This window comes from Ambystoma mexicanum, chromosome 8 (genome assembly GCF_040938575.1).
Source record: "Ambystoma mexicanum isolate Mex_15411 chromosome 8, UKY_AmexF1_1, whole genome shotgun sequence".
In the NCBI taxonomy this organism is placed as follows: Eukaryota; Metazoa; Chordata; class Amphibia; order Caudata; family Ambystomatidae; genus Ambystoma; species Ambystoma mexicanum.
This window is the reverse complement of record NC_090929.1, coordinates 1,530,407,885-1,530,426,426: the sequence shown is the minus strand read 5'-3', so window position 1 is coordinate 1,530,426,426 and position 18,542 is coordinate 1,530,407,885. Positions and strand designations below refer to the sequence as shown.

Below are 18,542 nucleotides of genomic sequence, written 5' to 3'. Positions count from 1 at the left end.
CGACTTTCAGCCCCAAAACCATCCATCCTTCTTTCCCCAATTCCCTGAGCCCAGACCACTGAATCCGGGAGAGGGGAGGCCAAGGGTGGAGGGGTACCCAAATCTTCCCAACCCGGGGTATTACCAGAGGAGGGACAGCTACCCTTCCCGGGATCAGCCCAGGGGAGAAAACAGGGCCCCGTATCAGCCTGAGCGGGTTTCCCAGTTAGAGCGCCAGGTTCAAAACATGGCGCGGGATCTGGGTCACATACTGAGGGCTCAGCAGAACCCTCAGATGGGCGTGCCGGCGCAGAACGCACCCAACTCTGGACCTGGTGCTCCAGAAAAATGACGGGGGCAGCACCCCGATAACTCACCGGTTCCCAGGGAGGAGGCACAAAGGGAAGGGGGGTGTAAAGCCTTGGAGGAAGCTTCCTTCCTCACTTGTAAACAGCCCCTAGAAACCCAGGAACCGGAAACAAAATCTCTTGCCCCTGAAAGTCTGCCTCCTAAGGAGCAGAGGGGGGGGTAGGAGAAACAAAAGACCCAAACAGACTCAGTTTGAGGAGGAGGTACAGATCTTCCAATTTGAGGGAGAGGGATCCTCAGAGGATCCTGGGAAAAGGATCTTCTCCTTCAGAGAGGGGGGAACTCCTCCCAAAGAAAAATGGGTCCCTAGGGATGGAAATCCAGACTGGGGAGATGTGGAGACTGAGCTACCGCTGCCCACCATCTCATCCCAGAACCAACCGCAAGAAAATCCCCTGGTTCAAACCCATCCTGGTGACTGCCTCCAAAAAGGGGGGGGCGGCCCAGAACCGGAGCCAGGGGAACCCACAATGGCTCTGATCTCCAGTTGCCAAATTTTTCTTTCAGATTCCCAAGGCTCTCCACAGAATTCTGCCCAAATCTCTTCGCTAGCGACGTCCAAAACCAGAAAATTAGCCCACCAGTTGTCCAAAAATGTACATTATCTGTGCCCCCTTGAGGAGAAGGAGGGAAGATATTATGCCCCGGTACAAGTACAGGGGCAGGGTACAATTTTGGCAGTGGTGGACACTGGATCTCAAGCTACCCTTCTGTCCAGAAGGGCCTTTGACGAACTGAATGCAGGAAGGGGAGAGAATTATCGTATTCCTCTCACCTCTCTTCCTGGACAACTCCAGAACTTCGACGGGAAGGAAATTCCCGTTGAGGGGGCGGCAGACTTGGACATTAAAATTGGGCGACACAAGTTGAAACACCCGGTCATAGTTGTGACCCCAGAGGGCACCCCTTGTTTGCTAGGGAATGACCTCCTGAGAAAGTTGTCACCCCTAATAGATTGTGTAAACAAGGTCCTCTGGACCCAGACTAGCCGACCAATAAAATTAAAACGGAGTATCAACCATGTTAGTTTAAACGGCACCTGCCACATGGTTGAACAAAAATCTGACCAAGTAGAATTTCACTTCCAGAATAGCCAAATTCCAGGCGTGACAGTAATAGCAGTAGGACAACAGACTGGTGATGCAGGGTCCTCTCTATTTCTGAAAATCAACCTTCCTTCCAGTCTAAAGTGGTACTCCACGCTGGAAGGAAACACTCTGAGATTCTATACTAATCCACAATCGGAAACTCCCACTCCTATAGTCCAGAAAGATGCGAAATCAGCTCAGAGCCTGGCTGATATTCAGCAAATTGGAGAGCAGTTGTTCATCCCTGTCCAATTAAATGATGGGAAGGACTCTGTTCTCGCTCGAGTGTGTGTGAACAACGGTAAAAGCTTCATCAGCGAAGCCATGTTCCACCAACTCCCAAAAGATCCAGCCCTTCCCACATTCAAACTGATAGACAAATGGGAAATGGACCTGGAAGCACCTAATTCCAAACAGCTCCTGCCAAGCAGGTGTATGCTCAAAATCTCCATTGGCAACAAGAGCATAGTCCATAATTGTTGGGTCGTGCGAGACGTCACTGCCGCCTTTTACTTAGGCAGTGACATTCTCAATCGCTTTGCCATTAGTTTGGACCTAATAAACTTCAAAGCTTGGTCCCGATTAGCGGATAATCCCATGGGCTTTGATGATCCAGAAAAAGCATTTAGGTCAGCTCAATTGCTACCTTATGCAGTTGAAATTCAGATCAAAGAGGAAGTCACAATCCCAGAAAGGACTCGACAATTCCCCCTGGAAGTGAAAGCTAAAAGGGGACAAGAGTTGAAAAACCCTGATGCTTACATACATCTAAACGCTTCTCTCCAACAGCAAGGGTTGGGGGTAAACCCAACTCCATTAGTCAACATAGAACATGACACCGTTCCAATAGAGGTAGATAACAGCGACTTAAAGAGTATTACTCTAGCCGCAGGCACCATTATTGGAATGGCGGTTGATGACCGACATTTTTCCATCGACTTAGTAAATGAACTGTTAGGACCAATCCCCAAGGACTGCTTTGACAGTGACAGTGATGACAATACAACACCAGACAGGATTTTTACCCGGCATGGGGGGAACTTCCTGGTGTACACTTCCTGCCCCTATGGTAAGGAAGATGTGACTTGTGACTTCAGGAGGGATGAGGTGATTTTCCAAGTCCATGAGGGCTGCCTTTCCCACCTGAAGCCTCCAGTCCAAATCAGCCCTCTGACCAGGGACTTCTCCACCCAGCTGGAGGAGGCCGCGGAGATAGCCAAACCAGAAGTCTTTCCAGGCTTCAGGCAGATGGTGGAAGAGAGAGTCAACCTAGCTGATGCCTGTGTGACTCTGGAACAAAAGCAAAAGTTGAAACAAGTTTTCTTGGATTTCCAAGATCTCTTTGCGGTAGACTCATATGACTGTGGTAGCACCGACATCCACACAACCACAATCCCCACGGACCCTGGCATGACTCCTGTGTTTGTGAAGCAATATCGCTTGCCTCTCGCATCAATGGAGTCCCTTACTGAAATAATTAAGAACCTTGAGTCCAGGGGAATAATCCGTCCAGTCCACAGCACCTTCAATAACCTGGTGCTGGGAATATTGAAGCCGAACGGCCAGTGGAGACTCTGTGCTGACCTCAGGGAGCTCAACAAACGGGTCCATACTTCCCGATGGCCACTGCCCTACATTGACCAAGGGCTGGCCCAGATCCAGGGGTTACAGGTATTCACTGCAATAGACCTGACCAATGGGTACTGGACCGTGCCTGTCAGTAGGGAGGACCAATACAAACTGGCTTTTACCTTTGGGGGCCAGCAGTACACATGGACCCGGACTCCCTTCGGATACCTCAACTCCGGTAATGAGTTCAATATTTTCCTACATAAGGCCATGCCCGACCTGGGTGCGAGGGGTAACCTGGCTTATGTAGATGATGTCCTCATCAAAAGCTCAACTGTTGAGGAACACATAACGGAGATCCGTTATGTTCTAACACAGTTGAGGGCCGCCGGAGCAAAGCTTTCCTTTCAGAAAGCACAGTGGTGTAGAACCCGTGTTAATTTCTTGGGGCATGAGATTACTCCTCAGGGTCTCTGTCCCCAGGAAAAGAAAGTGGAAGCACTTCAGAAACTGAAAGACCCCACAACTCTGCGGGAACTAAGGAGCCTCCTTGGACTGACTAATTACAGCAGAAAGTTCATTGAGGGCTACGCAGAGATCACCAGACCCCTGATTCATCTCCTGAAGGGGGGGTCAAGTGGGAATGGGGTCCAGAACAAGCCGAGGCGGTAAAACAACTCAAAAGAAGCCTCTCACAAGCGCCTTGCCTAGATTACCCTGTCAGAAACAAGGAGTTCTTCCTGGAGACAGGGTTCTCTAATACGTGCTTGACGGCAGTATTATACCAAAAGCATGACAAGGTCAATAAAGTAATCTCCTATGCGAGCAAAATTTTATCCTCTGTGGAGGAAAAATTCAACGATTGTGAGAAGGCACTCCTGGCAACGGTGTGGGCATTGAAGAATTACCGCCCGTTTATCCAGGGGGAACACATCATAGTGGAGACTCCACACCAGCCTCTGCAATATCTCCAAAGTGATAGAATCCGGACCGGAAATGTGAGTAATTCCCGAATTACTTCCTGGATTCTGTCAATGCAAGGCTTTCCTGTGGAGGTCAGATATGGCCAAAACAAGAAGAATCCCCTCACGCAAGGTCTGGCTGACTTGCATGATTGTGCCAGAGAAAACTGTCTCGAGGACGAAAGTCTAAAAATCAAGGACAACACGGAGGCATACCTTAATTCCCCACACAAAGTCTTTGAAGAAGACAAGTGTGAGGGAATGCCCACTGTCTATGTGGATGGATGCTCGTACCATGTTGACAACAACGGGGAGAAAGAACTGGTGGCCGGCGTAGGGAATGCATGGGTGAATGAGTCCCCAGAACCCTCCGCTGGATACAAAATTGGTCCCCGAAGTAGTCAGGTGGCAGAATTGATGGCTGTGCATCAGGCCATCCTCACTGCTGTCCAGCATCAACTCCACGAACTGGTCATAATCACAGATTCAGATTATGTACGGAATGGATTTGTGGAGCACCTGGTTAATTGGAAAGCCAGAGGCATGTTATGTGCTAACAACAAACCCTTGAAACATGGGAAGTTGATCCAAAACATTGATGATCTGGTCACCTCGAATGAGATGACCATCTATTGGAAAAAGATCAAGGGTCATTCCAAAGTAGAGGGACCAGACAAAACTGGAAATGACTTAGCTGATCAGCTGGCCAAAACCGGGGCCATCCAAGGGGATCTAATTGAGATTGAGTCCCTGTTGGGGGAAATCCAGGTCACTGCTATCACTAGGTCCCAGACAAATGCTCACAACGACCTTTCAATTGCACAATGGAGTAAGGAGACCCCTGATGCTGATTTGATTACCGCTCAGAAGGGGGATCCAATAATTGGTAAATTTTACCAGCACCTTGAGGGCCCTGAGAACTTTCCCCTGACGGATACCGATTACATTGGGAAAGAGGACCTAAGAGTGTTGATGAAATGTCCAAAAATGTTCCGAATCCAAGACGGTTGGCTGGTAAGGAAATCCAAAGCTGGCCACGATCAGTGGGTGGTTCCTACCTCATTCCGAAGCCTGATGTTAAGTCACGCCCATGATGCGGCCACCGCCGGTCATAGGGGGTTTCACACCACATTGGAAATCTTAAGAGAGGTTGCATACTGGCCACACATGGGGCAGGACCTCGACCAATACTTGAAGGGGTGTCTTGTGTGTGCACAATTTCAGCCATCCTCCCTCACGCACCGTGCGCCTCTCCAAAAGAGGGGGATGACACTGCCATGGTCAGATTTACAAATCGACTTCATAGGCCCCGTGATTCGCTCGGCTAGGGGGAATAAGTACATGTTGACTGTGACATGCTTGTTTTCCAAGTGGGTGGAATGTCTCCCAGCCCCAAACTGCAAGGCAGAAACGGCAGCTGCCTTGATGATTAACCACATCTTTTCCCGTTTTGGTCTACCTCAAAGGATTGAGTCAGACAGAGGTAGCCACTTCACCAGTGAAGTAATGACAAAGATGTGGGAGATACTGGGGGTCAAAAGGAAGTTGCATATTGCTTATAGACCAGCTTCTTCTGGGGCAGTAGAGAGATATAACCGAACCATTGTGAGCATCTTAAAAAAGTTTGTGGCAGATTCTGGGCCAAGTTGGGATATCCGATTACCTCTGGTCCTAATGGCCATCAGATCTACGCCTTCATCTGCAACCAAAATGTCACCATTTGAGTTGATGACTGGGCGCAAGATGGTGCTTCCTCAGCATTTGCTCTACAGGACCCAAGAGCAGACACTGATAAATGCCTCCACTACTCATGAGTATGTGGAGAATTTAAGGAAACACCTTCAACATGCTTTTGCTTACGCTCAGCGGAATCTAGAAAGATCAGCTGATAGCATGAAGACCCACTATGACCTGAAAACTTCCAGGAAGGAATATCAGGTGGGAGACCGGGTCTATCTATACAACTTCCAAAGGAACCAGGCCAAGCAGCGCAAATTTTTGCCTACATGGAAAGGACCCTTTGAGATCATCGACAAGATCTCCCCTGTGGCCTACAAAATCCACATCCCCAAAGGTCCTTTGGCAGCGGGGGAAGACAAGTGGGTCCACATAAACCAGTTGAAATGTTGCCATCCCAGGCACACTCTGCAACAACTGGAGGAATCCTCTGGAATCCTAGCGGGTACTGTCTCAGACTAATTCAGTTCCAACCATAAAACATACCACATCTAGTCTCTTAAATATTGTGATTCGCATGAAACTGTCTCTTAGTTATACTGTTTTTTTTGTTTTTTTCAAAATAAGAATGTAATGTTTCATTATGATGAAATGCATATGCTGCCCCACTATCTCAACAGTGGTGGAAAAATGTCTATGGATAGGTATTGCCGCTCTTCCTTTGTCGTCCTAGGAGAAAGAAAACCGGGAGACGGGCCAAGGAGGACGATCCGGAGAACGGGAGCAGAGACGCAACGGGCCCGGGGTACCGCCCAATATTCCCATCAGGACCGGCGAGGAGAACCGATCGATCCGACCGGATGGAGAAAAGATGCTGAACTGTGCCATCTATTGGAAGAAGATGAGGAAACATCCCAGATCTTGCGAGTCCCATCAGTGAAACCGAATGGCCATCGCAAGAGGGGGGCTTGTGGGATGTATTTACCCATGCATCCGAGCCCTACCTCAAAACTGTGCAGTACTGACATGGAAAACATCATGATGGCCAGAGCTTCCCAGAAAATGCACAGGGAAATGCATGAAGAATAGGCTGCCACTCATTTTTGCCGATGTTATGGGCACAGAAGGACACTGCCTAAAACCACCATTGGACTACCCACACAGTAGTCTGAAACCATTGGGAATGGCAATGCTGATTGCCAAAAGCAAACCCATAACTGTTGGGAATTCATTTTCTTAAATCCCAAAAAGGGGTGCAGTACCAGTACTCACCACTATCCAAAAGCCGGCGTTTTAAAACCACCAGATTTTGTAGAAAACTGAATAAATGAACCCAAAGCAAGCCAAAGAAAGACTTACTGAGAGGTGGATCCAATGTAAAGTTATATTCTGAAGTGACTTGAAGGTTTATAACAAGACTGGCTGAACTGGGGATTTCAGCAGTTTAAGTAAATTTGGACTGAAAGACATTAAAAATCTCAAGGTTTAAGAGAAATGAGTGACCTGGAAATTGAACAAAGCCCTGTCCTGACTCAGGCAAATGTTTTATTGGCGGGAGTCGTAAATGGAGCTTCCTCTTGGCAGAAGCTGGGAGTGGCAGGGTCTCTGAGCTTGGCAGAAACTGGAAAGACTGGTTTCTGTACCATGTGACCTGAAAAGACACACCTCTATAGCCAGAATATGGTTTTAGAAAAAGATGAATAACTCATAGAGCGGACATGTGAAAATTGTATAAATGACACCATAATTCTTGTGATTTTTCTGCTCACATTTTAAGAGGTTTTTAGAACCGGTGGCATGTTCAGGGGGGTTTTAGCGGAAAAGAGGATATTACTCAAAATGTGTGCATGTGAAAAATCTGACACTTCATCAATTATTGTCCATACTCCTTGCGCACATGTGTGTAAATTTGGGGTAATGTCCGGAATTGCAAACCAGTTAAAAAGTGCAAAATATTGCCATTTCTGAATGCAAGCTCCCAGGAAGAGCAGAGTTTGAACAGGGTATATCTCCTGTGATATGTGATGTGTGCATGTAATTTTAAACCAATGTTTACCTGTGCAAATATGTCTTTTGTTATCATATATAGAATGTGTGCAATTTGACTGGGGAGTGTCCTCTCTGCAAGCCATAAAATGACATCGCTCTGACTCACACTTCCTTCCCCAATCAAATGAGAAATGGAAGTTTGACCAATTAGAAGCTGAGAGAGAGGTAGGGTCAGTGATGCTAGAACACACCCACATTCTAAACACATAAAAGCAGACAGTCAGGACAGATAGGGGCTTTTCAAATCCATTTGCAGCTGGAAGCTCTGCCGGGAAAATCCATACTTTACCTCCATCAATCTCCAGAGAAAGCTGTGCAGAAAGATCCAGACTTTAAATCCCTCAATCTTCAGAATCCAGAGAGAGAGCAGACCCAGATCACTGTGAAATGCAGAGACCAGAGTCCAGTCCTAAACCTGACCAGATCCGTGGCAAGGCATATTTCTAATATATTGTGAGTACCTAGAAAACTGTGCAGAACCAATCTCTTAGTTAAAATAATATAATTCAATCCTATTTTAATCTAAGTAGAACTGTCTCTTAACTGTCACCTGTCATTTGTAAAGCTGTCACCTGTCATTTTCTAGTTGCAAGCTGCACTTGTCTTTTTGAACTTTAAAATTTCAAATCTGAAAAACGACCTTTATTTAATCGCTCATATCTCCGCAACCGTTTGTGACTTGCAGTAACTTTCCCCTGAAAGCTGAGAATCGTGGCTTTCCTACGAACCTAGAACCGCATTCCTACCCCCTATAGTTTTGCCGTAATCGTGAAAAACGCACTCGCGAATTTTGCCGCGATTTGCAAATTTCTCCACGTGTGAAAACAGAAGCTGCTTGCCTTTCATTTGCCAAAAATTCGTTTAACCTGCTAGTTACTCCTAGATCCTTGCTAAAGTGAGCCTGGACTAATATTAACTTGATTTCACTCACCCTGAACCTCCTAGAGGGAATTAAAAGCATTTTAGTATATTTTTTTTTCTTCATTGCCAGCACATATCAAAGCATTTTGCCTGTGTTTTCAACTTCTGTAGTCTAAGTTGCTGGGTGAACTGAATTACATTTGAATTGCATTTCAGAGAATTGTGTGCCTTCCTTCCATTTCCCTGCATTGCATAAAAGGGGGGGGTGAATTGTCCAGGAAAGTGATTACATTGTTTTTGCTGAAATCCTATCAAATTATTTTCTGTACTGCATTTCATTCCACATTGCATTCATTTGAAACCATAAAAGTATTGTTGCTATCTTATCCATTTCATGTCAACTCCTTAGTGATTATAAAGAAGTGTGCTAGTGCCAGATTCTCCGTTGTTAATCTTTATCATATCAGATTAAGTGTGATATCCAATTATTAATTTATTATAAAGCGTGATATAATATATATTGTTTAAATTATCAAATAAACCTTTTAACTTGCAAAACAGAACTACTTCTTGGCTCAGTGGGGTCAGGGGGATTCCAAGGGAGGGGTGTTATATAGGGGTAGTCATCCAGAACGCATGAACTGGACATAAAGTTATATCAATAAGGGTTTTCATTCAGTATTATAGACTAGGCGTTGACTTAGCTGTAGTGTTGAATTGAATCCTCTTACAGTCCTTATATGAATACATATATGAAAGGCCCGAAGGGTGGAAGTTTGCGGCCTTGTCAGACTGTCCGGCATCCCTACAGAAAGGAACAAAGGACCCAAGTGGAACTAGCATTTCACTAAAATGTGTGATTTCCTTTTACACCCATTCCCAGCCCCAACTGCATAGCTTCAAAGGGCGTCATGGAAACCCTTTCTTCAGGCTGACCCAAGAGGAGACAATTTAGTAGTGGGGATAGCAGGACCGCCCACACAGTGGCTACTCCAGCCCATTGTATTTAAAGGAACTGTTGTACATTAAGACATTTGTTTCAGCACCCTAAGTAAGCAATAATTCAATATTATGCCAGTATGTCATGTGATTTTTAAATAAGCAAAATGAGACCCAGTGCATGTTGCTAGCACCTGGGGAACTGGAATGGCAGGAAAAATGCATTTCTGGGTGAAGTATAAATGACACAGACATAAAACTTAGTGAAAATATGCAAGATAGTAGTGGGCATATGTGTAGCCATTTGCAGAATTTAAAATATTATTATTCTCCTAAGAATGGTGGAATTGTGCCAAAAAGCGATGCTACCTAACACAGAGTTGGCGATTGGACTGTCCGCTTCCCTCTGAAATATGGAATCTGCCTATCTGTTTCTTATGATGGTAACTAGTATAGATTTTAAGTTTTGCTCCTTAACTTATTTTTGTAAAAAGTAATTTTGGGGAAACAAAGTAAGTCATAAATGCACACACATAAAATTATGTCATTTCCCCTGAACCAATCAGCTCAGTGGGAGGAGGGAACCCAGTAACCTGGCCTATCCTAGAATAGGAATATTTCCAGAGTACTTCCCCCAGATTGTAACATTCTATCATGTCACTTTGGCTATATAAGCAGGAGACAGAGAAACACAAGCGATATTCAAAAATTCAAAAACTCAAAAACTAGATCCTACAGCAGTTGATTCCATCCAGGTAGAACCACGCAACCAGATCCAGGCATACCCAATAATCCAGGGAGAAAGGGGGAAAGGCAGCTGATCCCATCTAGGAGAGCCCAGTGACCAGACCTTGTCCATCTGATCTCATCCAGGAGAGTCCAGCTGTCCACAGGGACCAGACTTTGCCTAGCTGTCCCGCATCCCATCCAGGAGAGCCCAGATGTCCCAGTGACCAGATCTCTTGACCCCTCTGTCCAAGTGACCAGATTCTTGGCCCTGCTGTCCAGAGACCTCACTGGCTGTCCAAATTCTCAAACTCAAGCCTATCTTGTAAGTATCATATTACCCAGTACCCAAAAACTGCATATCCCGCTCTTTTGCCCTTGCATCCTATTCAAATCCTATTAAAATCCCATACAAAATCCCGAATTGCCAGTATCATCTGTTCACCTTTCCTTAGAAGAATCTGTGTTAGTGCATATCTGTTATCATATTCCTTTAATACTTATTGCAGTTATCTGTGTTAGTCCTTAGTACCATTTTGAAATAAATTAATTAATTCCCCTATAAAGACGTACGCAGTGGGAGCTGGTTAAACCTTGCATGCAGTGTATTTCTTTAATAATATAGTCATTAAAATATAGCCTCAGTAGAACATGTCATTGTGCAACAAAACTGAATTTGCCCATCTATTGTGCTTTTCTCTAAATTCCGATTTGCACTTTTCCCATAAAAACCCAAACATAATCCCATTAAGAATATACCCTTTACCTCAGAAACCTGTCTGATATGTGCCTTTGTTTCTCATCCAAAAACCGATTTTCTATTTTGACAGCTAAGCCCCTTTTCTTAGCTGCTTGCCATTTTAAATCCTGTGTAAAATAAGAGTTGCAATTCTGCCGCATTGTTTTCCTCCCAAAATTGGTTTTCTTACCTGTGTCACGTTGCCGTGGTCCCTTGTTCAGTAGACTTTAAGCTTCCTTGTCTCTGTGCAGTTAAACAAATTTCTGTCATAGCTATCCTACCTCAACGGTAACTGATATACAAGTAACAAGTAAAATCAGAGTATGCCATTTTGCTCATTCTGGCCTCCCATCCTGGGTGGTGGGCTGAAGTTTAAATTGGAATTGTCCCTCTTCTTTCTCACTTCTTGCCACTGCTTTCCATCCACAAAGAATTAAGTCAGCAGATGTTTGGGGAACGTGATGCAGGGGGAGTGTTTAACCTGTGTGCTATCTGTTATTTTGAAGAAAAGTTTTTTGTTTCTGTTTCTATTAAAGGTTTATGCATCTTATGTTAGGGGTGTGAAGTGACTGTATTGTGGAATTGTTGCATGTATACTGCCAGCCAGTGGTGGCTGGTGCCCTAATTTTGATTTGCTTGATTTTCTTGGAATTCTGAAAATTAATATATATTTCATTGTTACACAATGGCCTGGTTCATAGTCCAATGCAACACAAGGTATTTGTTAAGGTGGGTGTTAGACGGGTTGGGTGCCTTATCAAAGTAGAATCCAAGAATCAATAAAGATAAGAACCGTTTTTATTGATGCACAACATTCATTGTCAGTGGAAAGAGTCCCTGGCTGGAGTATGCCATGTTCTAAAACCGTTACAATGTAAAATAATTTTATGCAAATGACAATTAAGTCTATGAAGATCATCTCAATATCAGTACAATCCAAAATATGTGAACTCTCTCCTCTTCCACACTTCACATCTGGGAGCAGGCAGACATTAAACTAGCAAATAGGAGTCTAGAGTGCCAAGGCACATTTTTGAACTTTTCAATATTTTAAAACAACTCTCAAACTCTGACCAGACCAGAAATTGGATAACTCTTATTCTAAATTTAACAAATAACATATCCAATGTCTTCATTAAAAACAACACATGTCCTGGCCTTACCCCATAGTAACTGCCTAACAACCATAAATGGAGCTCGGCAACTGAACAATAAAGAGAGCTGAATACTAGTATGTACTGCAACCACCCTGAAAAAATGAAATGCTCAAAGAAACTTAAAAGAAGCCTCAGCCCACTCAGAACCTACATAACCCACAGGTTACACACTTCCTATCACTACTTCTGGACAATCAGGAATGTGACCTTATCATACATAATGGATTCACTGTACCTTGTTCTGTTTCTCGTTTATTAGTCCATTATCTCCCTTCCGTGTGTTGGTATTGTGGAATGCATGCTGAATTGTATCTATTTGCATTTAGCACTCATATTAATAAAAATAAATAAAGACATATTCCAAGTACGTATTTTTAGTGAGGGCCCCAACACCAGGGCATGCACATTAAGTATAAGATATTGTTATCAAATTCTTCTACATTTGAAGTTGATATTTAGATTCACATTTGTGGTGATATTTTGTAACATTTAAATAATTCTAGCATATGTCATATTGAATACATACCATCTATCTGCACATATCTCTATCTCTCTATCTGGAGGTCTTTTCATATGGATATATTGATCTAAATTTGCATGTTTTATATTGCAACTGAACATTGAATGGTAGTGTTCATATCTACTACAAACAAGATTTTACTTGCAAATAATTCCCACCCACCAAATTATGCTGGTGTCCGCAGATAGCGCAGTGAGAAAAAAAGAGTGTAAACACATTTGGTGTTTTTGGTGGCCAAATGAGGGGCTGGAAAAGGGTGGGGAATAGAATGAAGATGATATGGAGCCATTTTTATAGGTTAAATAAGGGCGTGCAGATGCCGCCAAGTCTGCAGAACTGCGTTAGTCCACAGAAAATGCTGTAAGCAGTTTGGAAAATACATTTGAGTTATTTGGTGGGTGAAAGAGGGCCTGGAAAAGGGTGGGTCGTGGAATAAAGTTTATATGAGCTGTTTTTCTAGGTGAAAAAAGCGTTTGCATATGCCACTGAGTCCGCTGTCAATTTTGGTGTCCGCAGACATAGTTTAGATGGCAGGGGGTTCTGGGTGAGTTTTTTATTGTTTAACTCTACTGTGATTGTGGCCAGTGGTCAGATTATGGGTCATGCCCCAATAAATCTGGCACAGGCAACACAGAGTATAGTTATATATGTATAGTAATTATAGGTACAATAGGTGGAGTAAACAGTATTTGTATTATGGTGGAAAGATATAATTAAAGTGTATATGGTATTTATGATTGTAGTACAATTGCGGATAGTGATTCTTGATGTTCTTCTGCCTTTCACATGGTCAACCACTGTACCCTTATTAAACGGTTACATGATACCTTCAGCATCATGAACTGGTCACAGGACTGGCTGATCTGTATTCCTCACTAACCTCCCTTCCCAGCTGCAACTGGGCTGTTTGTACTCCACCACTTCACTGTGTAACTGCAAAGCACCAAGGTTTTTATTCTGTGATTGTGGCATTTCCATATCTATTTTGTTCCTCTGGCTCACTTGATGTCCTTATTCTTTTCTAATTTCCAGTGTCATGTTAATGACACACAGCTTTCCTTAAACTTCCCTAAACTCATTTGTTCTCCTCTTTTTTATCCCTGATTGTCTGACCGCCAGTAAGGCATTGTTTGTGGCCAACCATCTCTGTCTCAATGCCAGTAAGACAGAGATATTTCTTATTGTGACACCCCTGCCCTGTTTTTCACCTTCCCTCTGGCTGCATTCTTTGGGCCCACTACTCTCTCCCTTCTGTGGGGCCAAATACCTTGTTAAGTCCTCTCTCTGTTGTAATCCTTACATGTTCGAGCTTGTAAAGAAAGCCCATGCTTTCAGCTTGACCTTCTTACAGGTATTGTAGCATTCCTCACTTTCCCCCTGAAGCTAAGATTCTGTAGAACCCTGGTCCTGTGTAGGCTGGACTACTGCAACCGCCTCCTCCTTAACTTCCCCCTCTGTTGTTTATGCTCCTTTTGGCTAATCTAGAATAGGGCTGCAAAACCTATCCTTGGCCTCAAGGCCAGGGATCGAATCGCTGCAGCCCTAAAATCTGTACATTGGTGTCTACTAATTACAAAGATGGAATTTGAGATCCTTTGTATGATTGACAAGGCTTTCTGGGGCATGGGACTACAATTTGTCGAACTTTGTTTACCTAAATGCTACCCTGATACAGGTTTCTGAAAAATAGAGCGGGAGGCATGTCTCTCTCTTCGACCGGTGTGTTTGTTTGGAGCAGCTTTCCTGCTCCTCTTATACTTGAGCTGGACTTCCTTAAGTTCTGGAAACTTCTGAAAACTCTGCTTTAGTGTTCTTGTTTTACTTAATTCCTTCACTGCTAACTCATAGCACTGCCATAAGACTGGTAGCCAGGTCCCTCATGAACCTTACAGGTTCCAGGCCCTATATCTAGTCAAAACCAGTACACACTCCAACCCCCTTCAGCACTGCCCTTGCAGCCTATCACCTGGCTCATGTGTACCAAACCCTGGGGACTCCTCTTTCACATCAGGTAGTTAGTGGTGTCCCACCTTGGCATGTCTTGGCACTTTCCTTATGGGCTCCTATTAGCAATTGGCAATCCATATCACTCTTTATGTTTATGGACTTGCATTTGTGCATTTATAACAGCAGTGTGTAAAACATTTTTGGATAAGCAAGAAAAATGCATATACAAATGCTTTGTAGAAAATATTTAAGTGGCAGTTGGTGTGTGTAAGTTTGATATGTGGATAGGATTATATGTAGATATGCTTTTAACTTATTGGTGGATACTGTTAGGGGGAATTTTCTATAATGGTTAATTTCCCTTACCTACTGAGTCCCTCAGCAGCTTTGCTAGATTTCTAGGATTTGAGAGTGTGAGCCCTTTTTCACACTCTTGCATGTGTTTTGCTTTGTGTGTTTAACATTGTTTTGTGTTCATAGACTGTGGAGCCTCACCTACTCCATAGGCATCATCTCTTTACTGTGTGCCACACAGCACCCTCAGTGCAGTGACACAGAGTTGTCTTTCAGACTTCCCAACTCAGACTCCATTTTCTGGGACTGACTATTGTCTACCAGAACATGTAAAGTAGCCATTGACTTTATTAGTCTTTTAAAACCACAAACCCAGTACAAACTATCTTACATAGATTACTGGAAAAGGTTAATACTTATCCCTTTTTGTCTGTTTCTCTTGAAGCATTGTTTTGCCCCCTTTTCAACAAGAATTGGCTGGTGGCAGTGGTAACTACCCTATTGTTCCTACTGTGATTATCTTAAATAACCTTGGTATTGTTTTAGGCTATCTTGCTAGCCTTGAACTTAAACCCGCTGGACCATATACGTTTTTATACGTTTCAGGCTGGGTTTATTAACCATTTCTTTTTGAAAATGTCTTTCTCGTGTTTTAATCCGCGCGCCAAACCAGGTTTGGTTCCTTTGTTCACTGTCTTTTCACGGGCTTCTCACCACTGGAATGAAATAACTGACGAGGAGCTGACAGAAGAGGACCCCTACAATGACTGAACCACCCATTGTAGCCCAACTGCAGGTCCAAATCTTCAGAATCCAATGACAGAGAAGATCTACCAGGAATCTACTTCCCCCGAGCTGGTGGGACCAACCAGTTCACCCAAACTGCAAGCCAGGGCTCCCTCCTCTGATCGAATTTGCTGTACAGAGCTACAGTGAACCGGATAGCCAGGAAGGTCGGACGCTGCTTGGGTTTTAAGGAGCACACCTTTTATTTGTTGCTTTGCTCTGCTGCTGGTTTCTTCTCTGGACAGTGCAGGACACTCTGCAAATACGGTTGTTCGTTTCATCCAGCCGTGGTGAAGGTGTGTGAAACCTTTCGCCAATCTGAAGATTTGTCCTTCTCTACTCTTTAAACTAACATTTCTGTCGACCAACTTCGTCCGGAACTCTTGGCAAAGATTTAACCGCAAAATACCCTGAACTGTGTGATCTTGAGCAAAAGACTTTTGTCCTATTGACTTTGGCCCTAAGCCTTTTTGATTTGATGCGATCACTGTAGTTCTTCTTTCTTGATTGCCCTGCTTACTTACCTGTTGGTGCTCTTCAATTTGTATCTTACTTTGTCTTTCCCTCCCTTTTTAAATTGTTGGAGTGCCATTTTGCTCACACTTCATTTTTTATCTTAACTTGTCTAGAATCTATTGGGAGTGGTGTGGTGTATTAAGAGTGTGATTTTTCAACTGCTTTACTTTGTGAAATGTTATACAACTGATGTGTCAATAAATGTATATTCTTTTACTCAGAAACCTTGAGTCAGTGTTTGTTGGAATCATGGTAATTGCTGTCCTTTGTGTAACTATTGATACTGCTCACTTGCTCTTGAGATAGGTCTGGCTGCTCAACCATCGCTACCACTTTACTGTGTAGTACAGGCTTGTACCAAAGTTGAATTTGTACTGTCACTTGTAGTCTTAATTGTGTGTGGTGTTCCCAAAGGGTACTGCATATAATTCTGCCTAACAGATATATGTGTGGCTGTTTGTAATCAAGGCAATGTGGGAGTATTACACACATAACAGTGAAAAGGGTTAAAAGGGCTGTCTACTGCAATGATGTGCACAGGCAATCCAGGTTTTTTAATGATGCATGGCGGGGAGTGCACAGGCCACGGTTAGTCATTAAGGTCCATGGATTATGGTCCTTATTGTATGCAAAACAAACATGTTTGGGACAGAAAATTGTTTCAGTGGTTTTTTTCTTTCTTTTTCTCCAGTATACAATTGTCCATTATTCCCATTAGCACAGTATACAATGCTTATGGGGATGTTGGATAATCTTATTGGGTCTAAATACTTTACTGAAAAATGTAAAGTAGATGCAGTCTATCTGCTTATTTTTTAAAATTCTATTTTTCAACTGTGAAATGTGGTTCCTAAAGGAACCTTTTTTTTGCTTTTTGATTTTGTATTTTAGTTTTCTTTTTTTGCAGAAGAGGTTAGGAAGTAAGGTGGAGGAGGGAAATAAGGGGAGGGACATCTACCACAGACATGGAGGGGCTGGTGGGCATGCTAAGATGTTGGGCGGGTGTTAAATCTAAGGTAGGGGCAGTGTTTCTAATGCTCCTTGTTTACAGCTTTGAAAGAACTTTAAAACCTCTCCCCTCTACAGAGTGGTGTGTCTTGGACAAATATGGATCAACAGTCACTTTTATGGCTTGCAAGGTAGCTGGTGGGATTTTCTGCCGAACAGAAGTAGCTTGTGTGATGGCCGTATTGGTTGACAAAGATGAGGTAAAGGAAGACAGCATTCTGCTTCCTGAAAATGGAACAGCCTTTCTGAGAGCATTTCGGTGGTTGGATGTGGGTGGTGGCACAAAGCAGTGGTCTGAACGAATACTGCAGAGGTTGTCAGCAACAGAGTACAATGTTGCATTTTACCTTGGCAGCTTTAGCCTCTGGTACACCTCCAGTGGTGGTAGAGAACTGTCACACCCATGATTACCTCTGGGTGCTAGAAATAGGCATCTACCTCATCGTCCTAGTCCTCTTGATTGTTATCTGAATTATTGCACTTTATTCATTGTCTAGACCCTCCAGCTGGTAGTAGTGTTGGTGGTGGGGGTAGCTTCTGGGGAGGAGGAATTGCAATAGCTGATGCATTTTTTAAAGATAAATAGAAGTTCTGCTAATATTCTTCCAAGCATGTGCTGTGTCCTAGATTGCAAATGGATAATCTATAAATAATAGGTTTCAGAGCTGTGCAAGGGTACATTTTCAGTTTACAACTTCCAAGATCAGATGGAAATGCATGTGGTGTGTGCAAGATCACGTGACACTGTCCAGAAAGTCTGCGGTGACGTCAGATGTTCGCGAACATCGCAGAAAACAAAAACAGTGGAAACAATTGCAAAAAGTATATAGACGTGTTAAAATTGTTGTTTGGATGTAGGGAATGCCACCGTTTTAAGCTAAAATGTTGTACATCAGTCGAAAATATGGCTATATTGGTGTTAAATATTATATTAAGAAGTCGTAGCAAATTAGAATGCACTGGTAAAAACCCATGAAAGTTAGTGAAACAACTTCATTAAAGGGACATTATGGTTAAGTTGAAGTAATAAAAAGGTATGACATTCAGTGAAAAAGGGATCTTATGTTTGTTTCACTTATAAAAACCTAGGAAATTCTGTGAACAAACTTTGTTAAAGGGACATTATGGTTACAAGCAAAACCAAAAGAAATAAGAAATTTGCCAGCTATGGTAAGCTAAGCAACCATAACTTGTGCTGCCACTGTGCACTGCTAAGACTAACACCCAGGACATCAAAGATGACATCACAATGTCATTGGTGACATCACTGATGACAGCACATATGAAATTAATATTGATGAAAAGTCCCTGCAAAGGGTTGTGTTTACAATGTGTCTAACAAGATTTCAGGGCCCC

General features: G+C 43.4%; 1 protein-coding gene across 1 annotated transcript in view; it reads right to left on the bottom strand.

Annotated features, from left to right (window-relative positions):
- Positions 1-18,542, bottom strand: part of SORCS3 (sortilin related VPS10 domain containing receptor 3) — a 3,021,596-nt gene that overhangs the window by 260,460 nt on the left and 2,742,594 nt on the right. The gene's annotated exons all lie outside the window — the stretch shown is intronic.